Consider the following 15,692-nt stretch of genomic DNA (forward strand, 5'->3'; position numbering starts at 1 on the left):
ATGTCAAAGGTCCCCTATGCTAGTGCTGTAGGGAGTTTAATGTATGCCATGGTATGTACGAGGCTAGATTTAGCCCATGCAGTGAGCGTGGTGAGCAAGTTCCTCTCTCATCTAGGAAGGCTGCATTAGGAAGTCGTCAAATGGATACTTAGACACTTGTGGGGTACATCGGGATATGACATCAAGTTCGGCAAGCAACAAGGTTGTCTTTCAGTTATGGGATTTTTTGATGCAAATTATGCTGGGGATATGGATGATAGAAGGTCTACAATGGGATATGTGTATGCCCTTGTAGGAGGACCGGTATGTTGGAGATCCATGGTACAATCTCTAGTTGTATTGTCCACGACTGAGGCAGAATATATGGTAGTTGCCGAAGCTGTAAAGGAAGCCTTATGACTTACTGGTTTAGTTAGAGAGCTGGGGTTACAACAAGATGGTGTGGTGCTGCATTGTGATAGTCAGAGTGTCATTTACTTGGCGAAGAATCAGGTATACCATGTTAGGACCAAGCACATTGATGTGAGGTTCCACAGAGTACGAGAATTGATTGCTTTAGGTGAACTTATGTTGGAGAAAGTTCACACATTTGATAATGCAGTAGATATTCTGACCAAATCAATTACTTCAGAGAAGTTTAAGCATTGCTTGAACTTACGTAATGTCTTCAAGTGTTAGAAGGGAGACCTACCCAACCAAGCGTTTTCAAGTTCAAAGTGAAGCAGTTCATGTTTTTTGAGATTATCCTAATGGGCGTATAATAGCCAAGGTGGAGATTGTTATTTATGGTTCTTATACTTTTGTTTTGATAAGAAAAGAAGGAAGGAGGAAAAAACATGAAGGGGTAGCATAGTAGGACTCATTGATGAGGAGCCAATGCTTGTTGATGAGGGAACAACAGAGGTTCATCGACAAAGGTTCTGAAGCTCGTTGATGAAAAATTACCAAGAACAGGAAATTTTCAATTTTCTAGCATCGTCGATGAGAGCCTTGTATTCATCAATGAAGATTTTTCTTGGTCTTGTTGACGAGGCCCTGTATTCGTCGACGAGAGGTTTGTGGGCTGCGTCAGTTTTTTTGAATTTTGAATTTTTGAGCGTTGGGTGGTTGAGCAAAATGGGGGAAACCTCGAAGGAACTTCTATATATGTCATTTGGGTATATTTTGAGAAGAGAGATGATAATTATTGATGTGTATTGTGTACATTTTGATTTCCTTAGTGAAATTTGTGTGCGATTGCTTCCGTGGATGTAGGCTTTGCTGAACCATGAAATCTTTGTGTTGATCTTGTTCTGATTGTGTGTGTTGTTTACATTCACTTGTTGTTGTTTATTCCACTGTACATCTTCATTATACGATCCATTTCACAACAAATAGGTTGGTTAAATGAAGGGAGGCCTTTTGAGTATTTCAGTGGGTTCTATTATGGTGTAGAAGTCTGGCATCAGCTGTTTCTCAATCAACTTCAAGTTCTTTGTAGCTTTCTCAATTGCTTTGGTAGTTTACTATGCTTGCGTTTTCACTCTCTGTTGTTATATCCGTTGGCTTCCCAATCTTGGCCCTTCTGTAGTTCGTTTCCTTAAGTATCTAGCTTGAGGCTAATTTTGGGGCCTTGGTCTTGGCTTATCAAGAGTATCTAAAGGCTAAAGATGGCAATTTTTCACAAAGGGAGTGGCTGGCTGCTTTTATAGGTGGAAGAGGTAGGCTCAGATGTTGATCCTGTTGTAACTATTAAGGTTTAGTTGATGGAGATTGGAGCTGTTGCAGGCTATTGCTTTACTACACTGAGTGAAGGAAGTCAGGTTTCAGTTGATTTTGATATGTCTTCAGGTCTCTTAAGGATGTTTATTTTATTTTGGCAGTTGCCGCTTCTTTAGTTCTTTGTTGTTTTGTAAGCTGCTATTGTTTTATTTATTTTTTTGGATTACGCATCGGGTATCCACGCGTCCATTTTATGGTCCAGGTGACTAATCCTGCGCCCCTTGAAGTTGACCCCACAACTCCAAAGGGACGGTAAATTCAGGAGTCCAGGGGTGGAAGCGAGCCTGAGAGGGTTTGAACACCTGACCTCGTGAGAGGCACTCCCGCAACCCGCACTACCACCTGAACCATACCCTGGGGGCTGCTATTGTTTTATTGCCTTGTCGGTTTCTTGTTCCTAGTCAACATGCAGATTTAGTTTGTTTCCTCAAGCGTCTAGCTTAAGGTTTGATCAATAATGAATTAAATTAGTTTTATCTCTAAAAAATATAATTGTATCTATTATAATGACCAAGAAATTGTGATGTGGCTCTAAATAATATGATTCAATAACACCATCCAAATTGATAAAATAAATGACAACCCAAAATCTATGCTTTTGAAAAAAAGAGAAGTCAATTAAGGAGTGGATGATTAAGTATAAGATATATTATTTCTCTGAGGTACTTAAGGTCTCAATCCCACATAGAACATGTATAGGGAGATGTTGGCCATACAAAGATGGCGTATGTGCATTAAACTCCTGTGAGGTGCCTTTAATGGGATTAAACCATGAGACTTTATTTAGGTTAAGAAAAATACCTCATGGAGTCATTTATGTGGGAAAAATGTTTCATGGAGTTGGATTGTGACTAGTACATTTGCTATTAGAATAATCCCAATGTTACGTTTGGGAGCATGAATTTCGGATCTTGGATTTGAAGTTGGGTGAATTTGGCCAAATTTTAATGTAATTTTGTATTATATCTTATCCAAATCCAATATAAATCCAAATTGAGGGATTCTCCAAACATGAGGTGAGAATATATATATAAACAATACTAAGATTCGCTAGAAGAAACAGTTGAAGAGACAAAACAAACTTTTATTCCAACAATCAGATTACAACAATCTATCCAACCATGTGCTCACTAGATGAGCTTCAATGGCAAAAGAACAAGAAGTGGAGAAACAAAAGATGACACAACTTGTAAAGGAGGTTATGTGTTTAGCTTCAGTTGGGGGGGGGGGGGGGTTATCTCCATTTATAGCCTCTCTCTTGGGGCAAAATAACATGGGCGACTTACCTACCATGGTAGCTGGTGGCGGCTCACCAACCATGGACGGTGGCCGCTATTCACACTTGATAGGTCATACCGTTTTGCACCTCATAAGCCCTCACCAGTGATGCTACCCCCAAACCCCCGCTGGGGCGCTACTCCTAGATCCCTGGAAGGGGAAGCGTTCTATCTTCATAATACCATTTCAGTCTACTACTTCGACCTCATCTGAGCCATATTTCAGGTAAGTGTGCCTTTCAACTCATGGGGGGTGGGTATTGCACACATATACCAACAATGTATATATTATACTTAACCCTTGGGTAGGAAAAGCATGCAATGAGGATGTAAGCATAATAAACAAAACAATGTTTAAGTTCGATGAGGCCAAGTAAAAAAAGAGAGTTCCACGGTATATAAAATATGACATCATACATGTTGATCTCAAAATGAAGAGGATGCTTATCATACTAGGAGACGTTCATTATAAACCGAAACACAACTGCCTCTCTTTCAAAGCATCCTTGAAAACTACTCCTAACAAATGCATTATGCAACCATACAGATTGACAAATACAATGAGATTTAGACCTTATCAATCGTGCAGAGAACTTCCAAAGAATAATGATGCTTCATATGACCATGTATCATGTTGTGCTAGTTTTTTTTGTTGTGTGCATATGTATGATGATGAGTCAAGTTTTTCTTAACTCCATGCCTTTATTATTTGAGCATTAATTTAATTAGGATTCATTTCCTACTATACAATGCTAGCTAGATTGACCTTTGTAGATAGAAACTTAAACTTTATGTTTAGGAGAGGTTTTAAATTTAGATTGTGCGAATTTGAATAAAATGAAATACAAAATTATATTGAGTTTGTTCAAATTCATCCAAATTTAAATCCAAAATAAAAAATTCATGATCTTAATGCAACTTAAAAATACTCTTATCAATCTAATGTTTGTTAAATTTGAACCTCCTACTAATACTTCTTAAAGTACTCTAAGGTACTATATCACACCCTTGTGCCATGTTTTCTCTTAACTATGAAATAGCTTTTGAAAAAATATTTAACTGTCACATGCATGTGACAAATAATTGTAATTTAATGATTTTGTTATCTATGATTTCATAGACTCAAAAAAAAAAAAAAAAAACTAACATTGCAGTGATGGTTACATACTTACATGGGTATGACCATGGATCCTTCCGATAGATGTGACCCACAATATACGTATCCTGAGTAATTTTTTAACTTATAATGGAGTTCTCATTAAATATTACGACGCTATATATAGATCAATTAACAAGTTAATTTTATTAGTGTGTAGATCAATGTTTTACGCTGAATTTTATATTTAAAATTCTGATTAAACATTACTCTCATGCAGAGCTGCATTTTATTTTTTAAAACTTAATTTCACATTTAAATATATTTTACTTTAAAATTAATTAAATTCTGCACATTGTATTGAGTCTTTATTTTAATAAATAATAAAATTAGTATCCCGTTGTTTAAATTACGACGCTCGTCCACGTAGACAGCCTTTATTGTATTATACAATTATGTGGGTGCACAGTGCAGACGGCAGAGCCAGCCAAAAATAAGGGAGAAAATCGAAAAATAATATCGCCGTTGCCGGGGATCGAACCCGGGTCACCCGCGTGACAGGCGGGTATACTCACCACTATACTACAACGACAGGCGATTTAACTGAGTTATCGTTTTTTTACATAACCAATACAGCTATAGCCATACTAAAATCATAATTTACACCCGTGTATGTATGTTTTGTAGCATGTCAAGTTTAATTATATTAGTACACAAACTTATACATAATATATATATATATATATATATATATATAAATATATATATATTTATGTTGAAAAAAGAATCAAGCAAACATACTTAACTTGTTAATAACTTCTTAAAATTAAAAAATAATCCCTTGCATGAAAATTATAGAATAATTTCTTTTAAGATTGACAATTCCATTATATAAGTTAAATTAGAAACTGACACGTGGTAGGTGACATCATCCTATTGCAGAAATTTATATATATATATAAAACACGTGGCGGGTGATGTCATGCTGACGTCATCGTGCTACAATGAACTTAAATAAAATAAAATAAAGTGAACCTTGTGTTTTACCACTATGGGTGGAGATGTGGCCCACTTAGCCTAATCGAGTTCAACCCGGTTCAAACCGGTTGAACCAGTCTGATTTTTGAATCGCAAGTTTTGTTTATTTTATTTTTACTTTCATTTTAATTTTTTTAAAATTGATTTTTAATTTGTGAAAATTTGGAAAAAAAACATAAAAAATTGGGGAAAATATTTTTTTAATTAGGAAAATTAATAAATAAAAAATTTTGAGTTATTTTGAGCCAAATTAAAAAAAATGGAAAAATAAAATTACCAAAACAATGAAGAAAAGTCTTTAAAAATACCAAAAAATTTTATAAAAATGTTGGAAAATTTTTCAGAAATTTCTATAAAACTTTGGAAAAATCTAGGAATGTTTTAAAAACCCTTGTTACTCAAATTTGAAAGATTTTACTTGATTTTTGTGTGTGTAGGTTCTAATAATTACTTAACAAAGGGTAAAAATGTACTTCAGACCTCGCCTATATTAGTTGTGAGGGGGCTTGATGGGGATCAACATGCCTTGCCTATTTCCTTTGCCAACATAGTGGCACATGGACGACCTCCCGATGTCCACACCTTTACTAACATGGTGATGCATGGATGACCCCCAGATGTCAACTTTCGTTCATAACTATTTTGTAAGTACACATGAGATCATTTGAAGACTTTGATGGAAGACCATTGTTGAAGAGTTTATTATTATGTTTATATTGTGCTTGGATATGTTATTTCAAGGACATTAGGTGCTTGAAGACTCAAAGGGAAGTATTGAAGCAAAATTCAACTCAAGACCCATGTGGGTCCCATATGGGCTTATGGGCCCCACACGAATTTGACTTTCTTTTCGTTTATGTCTTTACATTTAATTTGTAATATTGTAAGACAACTTAACTTGCATGAGTTTTTAGTAAGTTGTGAGAGTCATTAATGTGTCTAGTAAGTCAGTGTAATTATTATTTGTCTCCCATGCTTGTGTGGGAAGTATAAATTAGAAATATTTTGTCCCCTAACGCTAGCTAAGCTTGTTAATGACCCCCCCCCCTCCCAATGCTAGCTATATATCCCTTCATTGTAAGAACTAAAGAAAGCTAAGTTTGAATATTGAATAAAATTCCTTTTGTTGAAGCTTGTTTAGCTTTGTCCAATATTTGATTGTGTAGTGTGAGGTTACGTTGTTCTCTCCGGAGATCAAGTGGTGAGAGACCACTATTTATCCAACCAATCCATCTCCATCTCCATCTCCATCTCCTCCCTCTCACCCCCACAACCACTACCCAAAATACATCCCCACGACCACTTCCATTAGACACCCACACGACTATCACATATACACTCCATTGCTGCGTTCATCATGTGATTCAAAGCTTGTAAGAAGGACTCACGGCGTGGTCTAAGTCATGTTGAAAAACATCAAGTCATCTAATGAATCTATTGGTAACTTCAGTAATTTTATGAACCTTAACTTAATCTTGTGTAAGACTTTGTTTGAAAATATGAAATTCCATATTTTAATAGCACATTTGAACCATTAGATTTCAATATTAATACTTGCTAGTTAAAATTAATTGTATGTATGACAGCTGGGCAGTTTAGAACTTGTAATCTTGATTTTGAAAGTATCATCTTCCATATAAAACTAGACTCCTTGATCAATAAACACTTGGGACTTATTGTTTGGGCATCATCATACACCTTTTAAAAAATCCAATAACATGTGAAATGAAGCATGATTTATGGTATTTATGTTTAGTTAATTGAATTCTTAATTTAAAGTGTTTTGAGTGTATATGCTTGTGTGAGTGTTAAACCGTAGGACATAGGTCGACCAATCCCATCCTACATCATCTTGGTATTATAGCTTAGGTCAAATTAGGCTAAACACTCAAAGTCCCATTTTCATAGGAGTTGCATGATTTCAGTTTCAGACTGAAACCGTTGACGGTTTCAGGAATATAGTTGATAGTTTTGCCCACAACATCCCACCTATATTCTGAATTTTGGGTATTTGGATGTTAGTTTGGTTAAGTTTACACTTGACTCTACATTTTGTGAATAAACACCATCCCAAAGGACTGCCCTAGTGTTGTTTGAATCCTTTCCCAACCCTTAGGATGTCTACTCAAGTCAGGAATCCTTATCTAGGTTGTAGGATTGATGTTGAGAGAGAACCCTCAATAGATGAGCTGTCAAGTGAGCAAAATGAGAGTGCCAGGTTGAGTTTATTGAGACGAATTATGATCATTCCCAATGATCAGGAGGATTGACATTGCACTTCTATTTTCCATACTTACATCAAGTGTGGGAGTAAAAGTTGTAAGATGATCATAGATGGTGGAAGTCGTATGAATGTTGTGTCTAAATCCGCAGCTGAAAAATTGAATTTGAAAGTTAAGCCACACCCACAACCAGATAAGGTAGCTTGGGTTAATGCCTCTACCATGCCTGTGAGCCATAGATGCTTAGTCCCCATCAAGATTGCGAACTATGAAGATGAAATTTGATGTGATGTTCTTCTCATGGGCGTTTGCCCATATTCTTTTAGGAAGACCGTGATTGTATGATTTGGATGTCTCATTTACTGGACTTGCCAACACTTATTCATTTAGGTGTAATGGCAAAATAAATATTTTGAGTCCCCTAGAGTTGAAATGTGAGAAAAAAAGAAGAAGGAAAAAACCTAAACTAGTGAAGAATCATTGAATGTCGTAAGTAAAAATCAATTTGAGCAAGAAAGTCAAGATACACAGGTAGTGTCGGAGGTTGTTACTAAAGAGATTGAAATACCCCTTCTTGAGAAGGAAACACCACTAGAAGTATCATCCATACCTTCTGAGTTTAAGGATGTGATCTCTAAGCCACGTAATGAGTTACCTCCTATTGACCTTATGGGTCATATCCCATTTTGATTATGACAAATACACTGGTATTTAATGTTTGTCAAGTTTGTGTGCAGGATCATTTTGACAAAATCATACGGTGGCGTATGGTGACTTGAAGAAGAAGAAGTTCCAAATTGTTTATCTTCTTTGTAATTTTATGTTTCATTCAATTTGGGTATGTAATATTTATTTAAGCAAAGGTCTGTAATAATCAATGCATATCATGCATATAGGAACCATATGCTCAAAAAGGCCTTAGAAAAGACCCTAGGTCCTTGCACTAGCACTTAGGAAAGTTCCCATTTTCATATATGCTTTCAGGGGAAATCATTTTGTTGGCCTTACAAGGCTTAAAATCCTTTTTTGATACTAACAAACAAGTGGAACTTAACATATTTGGTTGAGTAATGATATTTCAGGTCTCACATATGACAAAGCAAGGTCAAGTGCTTATATTCCAAAGAAAGATGATCATATAAAGCTCAAGACATGAATTAAAGCTTGAAGATCATGAGAGCATTGATATTAAAGGAAAAGCTCAGAACTTAAAGCAATAAAGATTTGAAAGCTCATATCAAATTCAAGTAATCAATATTGAAAGCTCAAGGATCAATGAAGCTCAGAAAAAGAGAGAACTCAAAGTAGTAACTTGAAGATTTTCAAGGAGTTCAAGAAATGAAGATAGTCTAATAAGACACGCTTTGTAAGTACTTCAAGTATATCTCATATATGAAATTCATTTTGAAACTCATTAGGAATGAAGGGACTTAGAGACTCTAATTTTTAAAATCTTGGAACATATTTTTCAAAGAAAACAAATTAACATTCCAAGAATAGATAAGAAAAGAGAGAGAAAACAACAATATTTTAAAAGCCAGAATTTTTACTTAACAGGCGCCTGACTGAACATGGTCAGTAGGCTGCTACTTTAAAAGTTTTTAAAATATACAGACAGAAGGTTGTCAGGATATTGTCTGAGTCTTGACAAACACTTGACGGTGCAAAATGAGAAGCCTGACGAGGTTTCATCAGGCTCCTGTCACCTTTCTACCTCTTTTTTTTTTTTAAACTAGGTTATTCAATGACAGGCGCTTGACCCCAAGGTGACAGGTGACTACCACCCTACTGCCTGTGTATTTTAGCTATGTAATTCATTGACAGGCGACTGACAAGAACCCCTTAGGCTACTACCACGCGACAGATTTTAAATTTCATAATGGACATATTTTAAAAATTAGATTGCTTGGGGCTCAAAATTGGTTCAAAACTTGGACTACTCCAAGTAACTTGGGGATCAAGTTAATTGTTTTTATAACACTATAAATACACCCAAGATCAATTAATTCAATAACCAAGAATCAAACACAGCTTTCAATCTCTCTCAATTGCTCTCAAACTCTCAAGGGCTCTCTCACTCTCAACTTGCACTAAAATTGCTGAGGCTTTTCTAACTCCCAGTCTCTAGTATTATGCTACAATTCTAAATTCTTTCATTCATTGAAAGAACCATTCGGTGATATACTCTTGGGGCTTCAATCTGAAATTCATATTTGATTTGCTTTGAAGTATATAAATTGAATTTGTACTAATCAGCTTTTTTGAGAGCATCTCTTGTACACCTTCTTTTAAATCTTGTCTTGCAGTGATTTTGACGATTCCAAGGTGTTTGGATTGTTGGCTAAGTGTGGGGTATTGCTTAGAGAGGTGTAGCTCTAGCCTAATTGAAGGAGTGACCGAGTGAGGGGATATCACTTGGAGAGGCAGGCTTTAGCCTACTAAAGGAGTGTGTAACGGTGTTGTTCCTCCCTAGAAAGGAACTAATATAGTGGAATCCTTTGGTGGTTTGCCAAAGGACAGGACGTAGGCTAGGGATAAGCCGAACCTCGTAAAAATCCTGGTGTCACTCTCTTTCCCTTACTCTCTTTATTTTTAGCATATATAAATTGTGTGGATGTTTTAAATTCATTAATCTTAAAAACTACGTGAATTGGATTTGAAATAAAGCTTATGTGTAATTTGTTTTTGGGCTTGCGGAAATCGAAAGGAAGTATGTTGGTTAATCAATAAGAAATTAGGATAGCTTTCCCAAGAGAGGGGGTGAATTGGTTTATTTTAATATTTTTGACCTCTTTTTACAACTTACTTGTTTTAATACAACAACGAGAAAAATAAATCAATCAACTAATAACCACAACCAAAACCACACCGCAAGATACTGAAATTTAAACACACAAACCAATTTAACCAAAGTATTCAAACAAACGTGCAAGTTTTGTTAAGCTTTTTGTCAGCTACCCTATAGATGTTTGCAACTTGCTTGGATGAAATCTTTGTTTGTGCTTCTCTTGATTAAGATTTTCGTAAATTAACCAACGTACTCCTTTTTGGGTTTCTACAAATGGTTAATCAAAACGTACTTTCTAAATATCAAGAGTCTTCATTTGATTTTAATTTCAAGCCCTGTAATCTGCACTTTAGTATACACAACAATATATTGTGCAGAAAAACAATAAATAAGGGAAGAGAGAGGGACACAAAGATTTTACAAGGTTCGACTTCAACACAGCTTACGTCCTCACCCTTGGCAAATTACCGAAGGGTTCCACTATCGCAGTTCCTTTACCGGGTGGAACAACACCAATTACAGCACTCCTTTGTTAAGGCTAGAGCCTGCCTTCTCCAAATGACGTACTCTCGCTTGGACAATGATCCAACAATCTAGAATTGTCCAAAAACTACAAGTGAAACAATAAGAGGATTGTGTACAAAGAGTGCTCACACAAAGAGCAAGTTAGTACAATTCAAATCTATGTACTTCAAAAAGTACATATCAAGACTGAAATACACTTTTGAAGCTTAAGAATAGATTTCACCAAACTCCCTTTTCTCTAGATGAGAAATCAGCAAGTAGAACTCAGGGATTGATGATAAATGATCTCAGAACACCAGCACTTTCAGTTTGCAAAGGATGAGCAAGTTGAGACTTTGAGAGCAAGAGAGCTTAAGGCAGATTTTTCAATACTTGGTGGTATTTTGATTTAGAAAACCATGTATTTATAGGCATTCAAACGAGTTTCCTTGTTGCTCAAGTTTCCTTGTTGTATTTCCCAAGTTTTTAGAAAGATTGGAGCCCAAGCAACTAATATTTAAAAAATAAAATTTTGAAAATTTTTGCCCATTAATAGTGTTCAGACGACTGAACACTTGAGTTCAGTCATATGAAGTTCCTGATCCTTTAAATAAAGTGAACTGGATACAGGGTTAGACGACTGAAGTATCGCGTTCAGATGACCAAAGAGTTAAGTTCAGATGACTGAAGTGCTTATTCCAGTTACAATTTTTCTCAAACAATTCTTTAGACGCCTGGGGTTATTCTTCAGACGTCTGAAGTAATTCTTCAGTCAACTGAACGTGGAGTTCAGTTATCTAAAGTTGCCACTTCAGACTTCTAAGAAAATTTTTAGTCTTTTGATGTTCTGGTTTTCTAAATATTTTATTCCCTATGCAAAATATGATTTGCTTTCTTTCTTTATCCTTTTATAAAACTTTTTCTGGGGTTTTTAAAATAGGTCTCTAAATCCAGATAATTCCCCTAAAAAGCTTCAAAAAATATTTCAATAGATATTTAGACTTTGAAGTACTTACATTGGTTTTCCTAAAAACTTATTTGCTAAGCTTGAGACCATCCACTTTCTTTTTGCTTTGAAATCCCTTGGATGTTTGCTTGAGCTAGTTTTGGCTTCCTATGCTTTGATCAGTATTGTGTGGTGCTAAGCTTCTTTTTGGATCACTTGTTAGTTTATCTAACTTGATAGTCCACAATGATCCTTGTTTTCCTGAAACACCAAAACTCAAACATTCCAAGTTAAAATGTCCTTTGTTTGTTATCACCAAAACTGATTGAAAAACCTAGTTAGGCCAACACAATATTTTGCGGAAACTGTAAGGGAGTCGTTGATTGGTTAACACCCCAAAACCTATTAACTAAGGTTTATTTGAAATCTGAATTTTAGGAAAAGTGTGAATGTTTTTATTGAATATCAAATTGAGAAACAAATTTCACAAATATAGGGCTTGATTCAAAATTTCATTCACTACAGGGCTTCAAACAAACTAAACATCTTGATTGAATATTGTGTAGTTAATTAATTGGTTTGAGTGGTTGATTGAATGTTTAATTGTGTTGTGGTTGTGGATTGAATAAAAGACTTAAGCTTTTGTTGTGTATTGAACAAATCAATAAAAGATTAAGACTTCATTAAAAACAAAAAGAAATTTTAAAACCCAATTCACCCCTCTCGTGGGACTACACCTTAGTTTTCACATTTTTCAAAAACAGGACTTAGATTTTAAAATACTAAGGATTCGGGTGACCGAACCTTAGTGTTGAAAATGCCTTAGTCGACTGAATATAGGAAAAGTCAGAATGTTGACTTGACTTCAGGTGACCGTACCGAAATGAACTTAGTGTTCACGGTTGACCGAACACCTATTAAGGAATTTTCCAACAACTTGGGCACCCAAACAATTAAGTTTAAAATACCCTCGAGCGATCGAAAGTGCAAGTTTGGCAGACTGAACTTGAGGTCAGGCGACTGAACCTCGAGCAGATTGGAAAATTGCCTTGGCCAGCAAACTAAACATATTTTCAGGCACCCAAACATGAAATATTTGCTTTTTCTCATATGTCTGTTCGGGCAACCGAACCTATGGCTCGGTGGACCGAAATTCTTGGGTTGGCCAAATTTTACCGCAGGTTAATAAGGGTAAATTAGGGTTAATTGGCTTAACCATGTTTTAAACAATTGTAATAATTCCTCTTATGTCCCCAACGATCAAAATTTTGGACATCTATATATATATATATAGGTTCGTTTGCAAGATTAATGCAAAATTAGCATCTTGATTAAGAGTAAAATTATCTAAATTTTTGAGAGCATATTTTTCAAATACTAAGCCTATACGCTCACTCATTGTTATTCTTTTGATAAATCAAGCTTAGTGAGAGCGCCTTTGAGTGATTCTATATTGTTCTCACTTGCTTAAACTCTCATTGTTTGTGATAGTGTGATTGCTTTTGGATTGAGAGTTTAGCATAAAGTCTTCCCCCCCGATTTAATTAATAAATCCATTGTGTGGGAAAACTTTGTAGCGTGTGGGTCTTAGCATTCTTATTGCAAGACTCCTAATCTTGTATTTTGAGTTGTGAAGCAAAATATTTTCTACAAGCTTTTACTAGAAATATCTCTTGTGCTAGAATTTTGAGAAAATCATTCTTGAGATATTCTGATTACACTCCTAGAAAAACTTTGAAGCCCTACTTGTGATTAAAATATATTGATACATAGTTTCAAAGATAGTTTGGGAATACACTCTTGCTCTTGATTGACTACTGACATTAGATTGAGTGTTATCACACATATTGCACTGAGCTTATAGTTCCTATCTTATTGATGTGCATTTATTGATATTGGTACAAATTTTCTTGTTAGAGAAGCACATACTTTGACAACACAAAATTGTATTTTGAATTGGTTGTATTCTAGGTGTGGCTTGAGGGGGTTTGATCTAACCCGTAAGGATCGGTAAGGCCTCTCCGCCCTATAAAGAGAGTTTGTAAAGGTTGAGGTCAGCCCTAGTGTAATTTGACCTGGTTGTAACCGGTGCCACTCCACTTGTTAAGTGAGTAATAGTGGTAAACCTCGGGCTTGTGAGTTGAGGTAGGGATGTAGGCAGTACTGGCCGAATCCCAATAACATATCGTGTGTGTACTTTTTATTTCTGTAATTTATTTTTTGCACTTTTTTTTTCAGCACATGTATGTTGTATGCCTGATTCATTATATGTTGTACACGTGTTGATTGGGTTTACGATTATATAGAAAGACCCTAGGTTGTGTTACTATTGCTGGATTAGTTGAACTTAGGAAGAATTTTTAAATCTCAAATTCACCCCCCCCTCCTTGGGATTATACCAAAGTCAAAAATTGGTATTAGAGCCTCGTTGCATTGACTTAAACGTTTTTGCAAAAAGATCACAATGAATTAAATTGGTGTATCCCCATTCAGAGAGGGACGGTCACCTTCTAGTCCTTCATTATTTTGTGGTGGTGATTACACTACTTGGAAAATTTGAATGAGCGTTTTTATAAAGTCTTTGGACTGGAGGGCCTGATAGGTGATTATGGAATATGTATGCCACTAAATGAAAATGATATTTGCTGGATGCATGCAAATTCAAATGCCATGGATTTGTTATATCGTGCTTTAAGTTCTAATGTGTTTCTTAAGCTCATGGCTTATGCTAGCGTTAAGGAAATCTGGGAACAACTTGAAAATAAATATGGAGAGACCCAGAAAAAAGAAGAGACCACCACGCCTAAAGTATCAAGTTCTGATGTTTCAGATGTGGTAAATGGTAGCGTAATTGCGTTAACAGAAAAAAGAGGTATATGATTCTCACTCTATGTCAATTGATGATTCTTATGTCAAATGTTGTGTTGTATCTTATGCTGAATCATCTATTGAATATGGTGATAGTTTTGTTATTGATGCACTTGATGATTCTTATGTTGAATATTGGAATATATCATGCAATGAATCATCCGATTGCTCTAGTGATAATTGTGCTAATAGCTCATGTAATAATTTATGTGATGGATGTTGTGATGATTCTTGTGCGAAATCCTATGATATATTGTATAATGAGTCATTTATTGGTTCTGATGATAATATTGCATGCATTGATTCATATGAATGTTATGAATGTTAGAGTGATAAATTTTTTGATGAATCATGTATTGAATCTTATAATGAAAGCATGCCCTCACATACTTCACTAGAAAATGAATCATTTAAAATGCATAAGATTCTAGTTGGGATGTCTAAGAAGAAAACCTTTTTAAAAGTGAGAGTAAAAGGTTGGTAAAGCAATTAGAAAAATTAAAAGAGTATCATGCCATCCTTGAAAAGAAAAAGGTTAAGAAGATATTGAAAATTATCTGCCTAAAGGAAGAAATAGAAGATGATAAACCCTTAGGAGTTAAAAGAAATAAATCTTTTAAAAAGGGTTCATATTATAGGTCTCACTGTCATTGTCTTGCCTCATCAAGCAAAAAGAGTTTAAATAAGCATGATTCTTCACATATATACAAAACGAGCTGACTTTATAAAAGGAAACGACACATCCAATCCAAATGTAAAGCTAGAAGTGCCAGAGGCTTAGATAAAGAGATGGTGTGGGTAATTATGAAGGTAAACCCCTTAGGAGGACCAAAGGAAAGTCGGACTCAAATTGAAATTACATAATTATCAAATTTTTCCTTAGTGCATAGGATTAGCTATAGGGGTAGTGATGACTGTAGGCTTAGGAAGTGGTTGGTGCTTAAAATGAAAATGGTTAGTAGATGCATTCGCTATACTTTATTCTAAATACTAAGAATCTTAGATACTTAAGTCAATATGTATTCAAGTAATATATCCAACCTGAACTTAATACGTATATATATGAAAACCAAGGTGTAGTCCTAAGAGGGGGGCGAATTAGGTTTTAAAATTTTCTTTTAATTCTTTTCGTGAATTCTTAACGTCTTGTTATTTTAGCAATTATATAACCAATATTAATTATCTATTCAAT

The 15,692-nt window shown here is 35.2% G+C and overlaps 1 non-coding gene across 1 annotated transcript; it reads right to left on the reverse strand.

Moving 5' to 3' along the window:
- Nucleotides 1–4,654: 4,654 nt before the first annotated feature.
- Nucleotides 4,655–4,726, reverse strand: TRNAD-GUC (transfer RNA aspartic acid (anticodon GUC)). The gene has a single exon. It is a non-coding gene; the product is annotated as a tRNA-Asp (tRNA).
- Nucleotides 4,727–15,692: the final 10,966 nt, after the last annotated feature.

This window comes from Malania oleifera, chromosome 5, assembly GCF_029873635.1.
Source record: "Malania oleifera isolate guangnan ecotype guangnan chromosome 5, ASM2987363v1, whole genome shotgun sequence".
Taxonomy (NCBI): Eukaryota; Viridiplantae; Streptophyta; class Magnoliopsida; order Santalales; family Ximeniaceae; genus Malania; species Malania oleifera.